The sequence below is a fragment of the Pteronotus mesoamericanus genome, unplaced genomic scaffold, assembly GCF_021234165.1.
Source record: "Pteronotus mesoamericanus isolate MK-2021 breed Mesoamerican mustached bat unplaced genomic scaffold, CSHL_Meso_final contig_25, whole genome shotgun sequence".
NCBI lineage: Eukaryota > Metazoa > Chordata > Mammalia > Chiroptera > Mormoopidae > Pteronotus > Pteronotus mesoamericanus.
This window is the reverse complement of record NW_026555105.1, coordinates 31,990,350-31,998,615: the sequence shown is the minus strand read 5'-3', so window position 1 is coordinate 31,998,615 and position 8,266 is coordinate 31,990,350.

Below are 8,266 nucleotides of genomic sequence, written 5' to 3'. Positions count from 1 at the left end.
CCGACCCTCTACTGACTCTCAACACCCTAGAGATAAACATCAAGAGACATGTGTTTTTGTTCTGCTTTCATTTTGCTCCTGACCAGGTGTGGACCCTTGGTGTTCCTTTCTTTTGTTAATTCCACAAATATTTGTTGAGTACCTGTGCAAGAGATAGTCTCCAAAGATGGCTCTCATCAATTTTTCCCCTCTCTGTATGCATGTACATTTATGTTTCTCCCTTTGAATCTTGACTGCTGTTACTGCTTTGACCAATAGAATGCAGCAGAAGTAAAATTATGAGAATTCTTTTATTTACTTATTTTTAGAGTGAGGAAAGGAAGGGAGAAAGAATGGGAGAGTTACATTGATGTAAGAGAGAAACTTCAATTGATTACTTCTCATATGTGCCCTGACTGGGGACCAAATCCATAACCCAGGCATGTGCCCTTACTGGAAATCAAACTGATGACCTTTCACTTTGTGGGACAATGGCCACCCACTGAGCCACATGGGCCCAGGGCAGTTATGGGACTTCTGAGCCCAGGCCTCAAGAGGATTAGAAATCTCTGTTTTCTTCTTCCTGGAACATTCCTTTTGAAACCCAACAGTCTTGCAGTGAGCAGGCACACACAGCCACATAGAGATATCCATGTGAAGATAGCATCAGGTAGGCTAGTGGCAAGCAACCTGCACCTACTGCTAGCTATGTAAACAAGGCCATTTTGGACATTCCCATCATCTCAGCCATTGCCATGGGAAACAGAAAAACTAAACGGCAAACTACAAAATATGAACAGAACTATAATGTTTAAATAACTAAGTTTTGAGTGGTTAGTTTTGCAGCAAATGATAACTGAAACAACCTACTATGTGCATGCAACACATCTTTAAAATGTGGACATTAAAACCATCTCACTGATTTTTCAAGAATGCTGCTGAAGTCTAAAGTTCTAAGTATTATTGGTACCAAGGCAGCATGGAAATTTTAGCCCAATATTTGAATATGTATTTATAATTATAACCAAAGAAAGCTGGGGAAATATACATTAGCATTTTTATTTCTTGGCTTATACCAAAGTTCTAATCATACTTAGGAATAGTCACGGACTGTTTTTATTGTTGTTGTTGTTGTTGCTGTTTTTGTTATTATTATTATTAAAGTTGAAGACAGGAACTTCAGACAGTTATCCATGAACCTAAGTTAAACTCACAGATAAGCTACTTAGGAATGGTTATAAGCTAAATGGTAACTTAGCTTCAAAGAAATACTTGCTTCAGCATTCACTTATATTGAAGAGGTAATGGCTATTGATCTCCCTAAAATATTACCAATCATTACTTCCTCACCACCAGTCTTTTTTCTTTTTTCTTTTTGGATTACCAGGGAAATATAACTTGTAATAAACTTTAGGCAACAACTCTGTTTGAAAATATGAGACTATGTTCCTGGAGTATCCTTCTTTCCAAGGGTGTACACAGATTTCTTCAATATCTCCCAGTTCTCCCCCTTCTCATGACCAGCTCCATCATGGCCTCCCTCACCACTTGGGCTGATTGTTTTGAGATTTCCATTCTCCAGCCCCCCCTTACCCCTAACTTATATGCTCACTCACCCCGTACCTTTCAGCTCTGGTAGGGTGTAAGAAGAACAAATAAAGCTTCTGAACCCTCAGCTGGATGTTGAAATCTGAAAGTCCTTTTCCTCATGTATAAAATGGCGACAATAACATTTACCTCATGAGGTTATTAGGAGTTATGACTGTGGTTGAATTTGGAGAAGAGTTCAGCAGTCTCATGTGGAAACACAATTCTATCTTTATTTCATTAAAAAAAATAGTCAACTCATCTAGGTAAAATTTATTCTGATAAATATACCCATTTCTAGTGTACAGTTCAAAGAATTTTGACAAATGCATACTCATGTGTGACTATCACCACAATCAGCATATAAAATATTTGTACCACTCCAAACAGTTCCCTCATGCCCCTGTGCAGGCAGTCCCCCTCTAGTTTTGGTTCTATTTAACCACTAATCTAGATTTTTCTATAGACGAGTCATTACAGATGAATTTTGCCTTTTGTAGAATTTCACATCAATGAAATCATGCAGTATATTCATTATGTCTGGCTTTTTAAATGTGTTTAAGATTTGCATCCATGTTGTTGCATGTAGCAGTAGCTAATCTGCTTTCTCTGTTGTATAGTATTTCATTAAGTGAATATACCACAATTCATTTTATCTATTCTATTGTTGATGAGCACTGGGTTGTTTTCAGCTTGGGGCTAATAAGAATAGTGCTGCTAAGAATGTTCATATCCAATTCTTTGTGTGGATATAAGTTTTTATTTCTCTTGGATAAATATCTAGGAGTGAAAATTCTGGGTTATATGGTATTTAAATTTATATAAGAACGTAAGTATAAGAAATTGCCAGGTTGTTTTCCAGAGTGGTTGATCTTCTATTTTAACTGTAACTGCTTATCAGGGATTTAAAGAATTTCAGAGAAAAGGGAGTTTAACAATGAGAAACATGAATATGTTTTCTTTTCTCTGTGTTTCTTTTCTTATTTGAAACACTTTTTATTTTTGTGAAAGAGAAATATCCAGAAGAAATAAAATAGTTTTCTGATCCTGAAAATAAAGAAATTGAAGAGAATGCTAATATATTCCTAGCCTAATACAACTTAATTTTTCCTTTAGCCTGGAAGGTTTTCATTCTCCATTTTCAGACTCTAACCTGGAGATTACTCATTCCTCCTATCTCAGCCCCAAAGACCTAATGCTTTGCAGATTTCTCCCAGTAGGCCTATTAAATGTTTCTTTGGCACAACATGCCCTTCATTTATAGCACTTAGCACAATTTATAGTCATTTACATTTGTGGAATTAGTTTATTAGTGTCTTTCTTCCTTACTTTATGGAGAGGAACCAAATCTCTCTATCCCCTTGGCTCATTTGAATGAGTGAATAAATGAATGAAAGAAATGGAAAAGAGGCTAACAGAATAACACGTCAAAGCCAACAGATGGAGTCTACAAAATTGGTTGATATCTGCCTGTACTTGTCAACTACCAACTCTCCCAAAAGACCACAGCAGTAGTGCAAGTAGGGGCTTATTATTTATTGCAATAAAGGATAACATCACCTTGACAAAGTCTTAGTAGTAGGTTCGAAGGGAAAGGCAAAGGGGAGATATGTATATGGTTTTATATCTGGTTTTGAGTGGTTTCTGACAGGTCTTTCAATGTGGGGATCCCAAGAGGGCAAAATTCACTGCTGAATGGGTTGGTGCTAATGGACACCAAAAAGTAAGCATTCTAGAGCAAGTTATGCTTTGATAAGCAAGAAGGTCTGCCCATGGACCAACCTGTTAACCTGAGAAAGGTGATAGCCTTTATTATAGTGGGTGATTGTAATGGAGTCTCATAATTTTGGGAGCAGAAGTGGTTATGAGCAAGTTTGCACACATATCTACATGGCTATTTTGTTGCCATGTGAGGAGCAGTGAGATATCCATAGGACTCTTTGGTGATAGGAAATCTCCTTGACCAAGATGAACAGACCTGAGAGATTAGGAGGAAGGAAAGCAGAGCTACAGAAGCATTTAAGGCACATTGCCATGTCCCCACCAATCAGATCCCTAGCTACACCATGAACCATTCACCTGGTTGAAATGGAAGACAGGGCTAGTCTGTAAAGCATTCAAATGGCACTACTGCTATCATGTTACACAGACTTTGCAGCCAATGTTGACACACCAGTGTTGGAGGAAGCATGCTGGGGCTTGTGCACTTCCTCACCCCATGTATGGCAGGTAGGGATGTAGGAAACTTTCTGGCTATGGAAAGTAAACATCTCACCTCCAAATGGGTAGAGTCCTGCAAGCTCCATGAAACAAAGACTCAGTATTGTGAGCTGAGCCAAGAATCTCCCAAAAGAGGGGGTGGAGCTTGGACATGGCTTTTCTTCTCTTCCCTTGTGTAATATCGTCACATCATCTGGGGTAATGCTTATAGAAGGGGCCTTTAAAAAGTTGGTTGTGCTACAATTTATGGCTCTTCTCAGCAACTAAATCTTTGTTCCCTGATCTGTAGCCCAGCAACCATAATTCCTCTCTCCCTTTTTAAAAGTTTTTTTCATAAGATATATGAACACAACTTTAAAATTAAATAATATACCTCAAAAATAGCAGGGAACTTTGCTCCTCCTACCTCTATCTAGGTCCTGCTGCTCATGACACACTTCCGTCTTTTTCAACTGTTTCTTCTGGTGTTTATCTCCATGTGCTTATATTCTCTCTGGATTTACTCATTTTAGACCTCTGTGTTGATCTCCTGCTGTGTTCAATCAGGACGCAATATCTTTACATACTCCCTCCCTTTTTCATCTCTTCCTATTCTCATAATTACACTGTGATTGTTACCTAAATCAATTGTCACTGTTTATATGATTTGTAAATATAGTTTACTCCAGAACAAAGTAGGGAATTGTGATTATCTTTTGTGCACAGTGCTTTATTGTTGTTGTTTCTCACTTGCAGTTTTCTGGGTCCTCCCTTATTTTTTTCCCATCAGATCTGTCAACGCCCATTGATAGCTTTTCCAAAACCTCAAATATATCAGATAATTTATTTGTTCTACTCTTTCTTCTCTCTAGAGATTCTTGGGAGGACCCCTCTGTCCTGTTCTTTGCAGTCTCTAAGGCTGTGGCACAATGATTATCCTGGAATTTTTCTTCAAATTGCTCTGTGACCGCCCTTTCTGGATGCCCTATTTCTAGTTAACATGCTGTCCACTTTCTTGGCTTACTCTCTCCTGTTGTAGGATTATCTTCTCAGTGCTTTCCTAAGAAAGGACACATGGGAGGCAATTATTTTTCACCTCAGGATTGTGTCTAAAATGTCTTTATTCTTCCTCATACAGTTACTTATAATTTGGCTGTATATAGATCCCTGGTTGAAAATCAATTGCTTAATTGTCTTCTAGCGCATATTGCTCACATATTGCTGTCACTAGTCCAATGGAAATTTTATTTCCAGTCCTTTATAAATCGCTCTCTCTCATAGTTCTTAAAATCTTTTTTCTTTCAGAGAAACCTATTTATAATTTCATAGAATTTTACGATAATTTTCTTTTCTTTTTATTTTTGTGTTTTTTCAGTTGTTGACACTACTACAGATGTCCCCCATTTTCTCCATATTTGGCCCCCTCTCTCCCCTACCCTGGCCTTCACCACATTGTTTTCTCTGTCCATGGGCTATGCATATGTGTTCTTTGGCTAATTTCTTCCAGTTCCCCTCATAATCCTATTCCTCCTGAATTCTGTCAGTCTGTTCCATGTATCTATGCCTCTGGTTCTATTTGGTTTGTCCTCTTTATTTGATGAGCCTCAGACCACTAGTCACTCTGTGGATCCTTCCAAAGTCAAGGTACGTTCTTCAATTATGGAATTTTTCTTTTATTATTTATATGATAATTTCCTTCCCATTCTTTTCCCCGAGTCTCTGAAATAACTATTATTTGGATTTTGGGTGTCTTAGATTAAGTCTCCCAAGACTGTTATCACTCTGTAAGAAAACTCTTTTGCTATTTTTTTACTTACTGAGAAATTTCATCTACTTTATTTCCCAAACCTCCTAATTTTTAAAAATTTTAACCATCCTTTTTAAAATTTATGAGTCTTTACTTATTTGATCCATTATTTTCCATAGTATTCTGTTTTTGTTTCATGGATGCAACATATTCTCTTTTTAATCTAAGAATATTAACTTTGGTAGGATTTTTGAAGTTCTCTTCTGATCCCAGTATCTCTGTGTCCTTCTCGGTCATTTTCTTCTCTTTCTTTGTTTTGGTCTCTGTCTCTTATGTTAGGAGCCATCCCTCAATTGTCTGGTGGTCTTTGGCCCACTCTTCCTATTTAGAGTAAATTACTTAAAATATGATAAAAAAAAAAAAACTTTATATGCAAAGGGGGAGGACTTTACAGTAGAATCAGGGAGTGGGCCAGCTGCTCTGTGGGAGAACTCCCAAAAATCAGAACCTGGGCAGGGCAATCAATTTCCCCATTGAAGAGTCTTCTAATCTTCTTACTGGGGTCTGTGGGAAGGTGTTGCCTAACTGCTAGAATAGTAGTGGGGTGCATAACCTATTTCCTGGTGGTGAAGATACTTAAGCTGCTTATAAAAGCCACATTACTCATACTGCTGAATGTGTGTCACTGGTGGCAATTTTAGGGCACAAATGGCTAAAACTTTTTTCTCATTTTATTATATATTTGTTTTAATATGTGTTGGCAAACATATAACTAGCACACCAAACCCATGATATCATAGATATCATCACTTTGAGACAAATTATGTAAATGAGAGTGAGTCAAGTTAAAAGTATTAAGATAAATAATAGTACAGGAGGGATATAGACATGGCAAAATATCATGAAGGAAGTACTCAAATTGACATTTGGGAGACACTGTAATAAATAAAGGAAGGCACCTTGTACTACATTGAGAGAAACTAGAAAGGAAGACATCTTTTATTACATTGAGAGAGAGTAGAAAGCAAAACTGACAGCCAAAGCAAAGGGATAGAGATGGTGGTGGGGAAATTACAAGTCCCTCTGTGTGTCTGGAGAGTGGTGAGAGGTGGTCAGGGGCTGGATTATAAAGAACCATGTATTTTCATAAGTATTATTTTAAAATACTGGTTTGATGGTTGTTCAGCATCTGGTCTGAGAAGCAGCATGGTTATTCATTGTGGTTGACCCAAGTAAAGTCAACAAGTAATGATTTGCCTTTGAATAATTTACAACAATTTAAAAAGGACACAGACTAGCTTTCTGCTGCCACACAGCGAGCTATTGGCGTGTCTCCAGCCCCTCACCCCTACCCACACCTAGCCCACATGCCCATGGCAAGTCATTGAATGCTGAGAGAATGCAAGTTTATTTTAACTCACATCTCTTAAAACCTTAACCAGAAAGGTAAATCTACTACAAAATATGAACTAATATATTTTCAATGAGTATAGATGTAATACATTTTGGATTTCTCTTCATTCTAGATGTTCCCATTTTTTGCACATGCACAAGATCAGGAACACAACATAGCTATTCCAGTGTTCTGCAACTGAATTGCCCAATATGGTAGTGATTAGTCGTATGTGACTATTAAAAGTTAAAATAATTAAGTAAAATTAAAAATTTAGTGCCGCACACTAGCCATGTTTCAAGTGCTTTCTCATCACATGTGACTAGCTGCTGTACTTCTGGATATCACTGATAAAAAACATTTTCATTATCACTGTCATCTTAGCTAGCACTGTTCTATGGTTACAGAAAGCTTAAGTTTTACTGAGATATAAAAGACATAACATTATATTAGTTTCAGGTGTACAACATAATGATCTAGTTTTATACAAAGCTTACTTTTATTTTTATTTATTTATTTTTTTATCAGTTCTTAAAATAATTTTTTTTACAATTAAACAAAGCTTACTTTTAAGTTAAAAAAAGTCTTTTAAATTTACATACTGTAATACTGGTATTTGTGTGTATGCACAATTCTGAATTTTAACGCAAGTACAGACAAAAGCACGTACCACCACACAATGATACAGAACAGTTTCCTACCCCCCCAATTCCCTCATTAAAGTTCCCTTTTAGAGGCAAACTCTTTTACTACCCCAAGCAACCATTTAATCTATTGTTTGTTCCTACAGTTTTACATTTTCAAGAATGTAATATAGATGAAATCATATAATATGTCACATTTTGAGACTAGCTTCTTCTATTAAATTGTATTAAATTTATTGAGGCAACATTGGTTAATAAAACTATATGGGTGTCCAGTGTACATTTCTAGGAGACTGGCTTCTTTTACACAACTTCATACCTGTAAGATTTATCCAGTTTGTTGCACATGCTCTCTACAGTGCTGTATAAGCACTCCATTATGTGCTTGTCCCTCTGCTTGTTTCCCCATTTACCCATTGAAGGAAATCTCGGTCGTTTCCAGTTTCTGATGTTTATGACTACCGCTTCTAAAACACTTGTGATCAGATGTTTTTTTAAGTAAGTGATTTATTGTGAAAATTCTCTCAGAAAGATGGGGGCAAAGGAAGCAGGATACCATGGAGAGGAAAGCTAAGCAAGGATGTGCTCACAGCTGGATAATTGCTCCAGCCTGATTCCCTTGGGAGCATGGGAATATGAATCTGCAAATGGTTTGTTCAAACTTGGGGCTGGGAACAAACCCACAGGCTAAAGAAGTGTCAAGTTCAGGTGCATCTG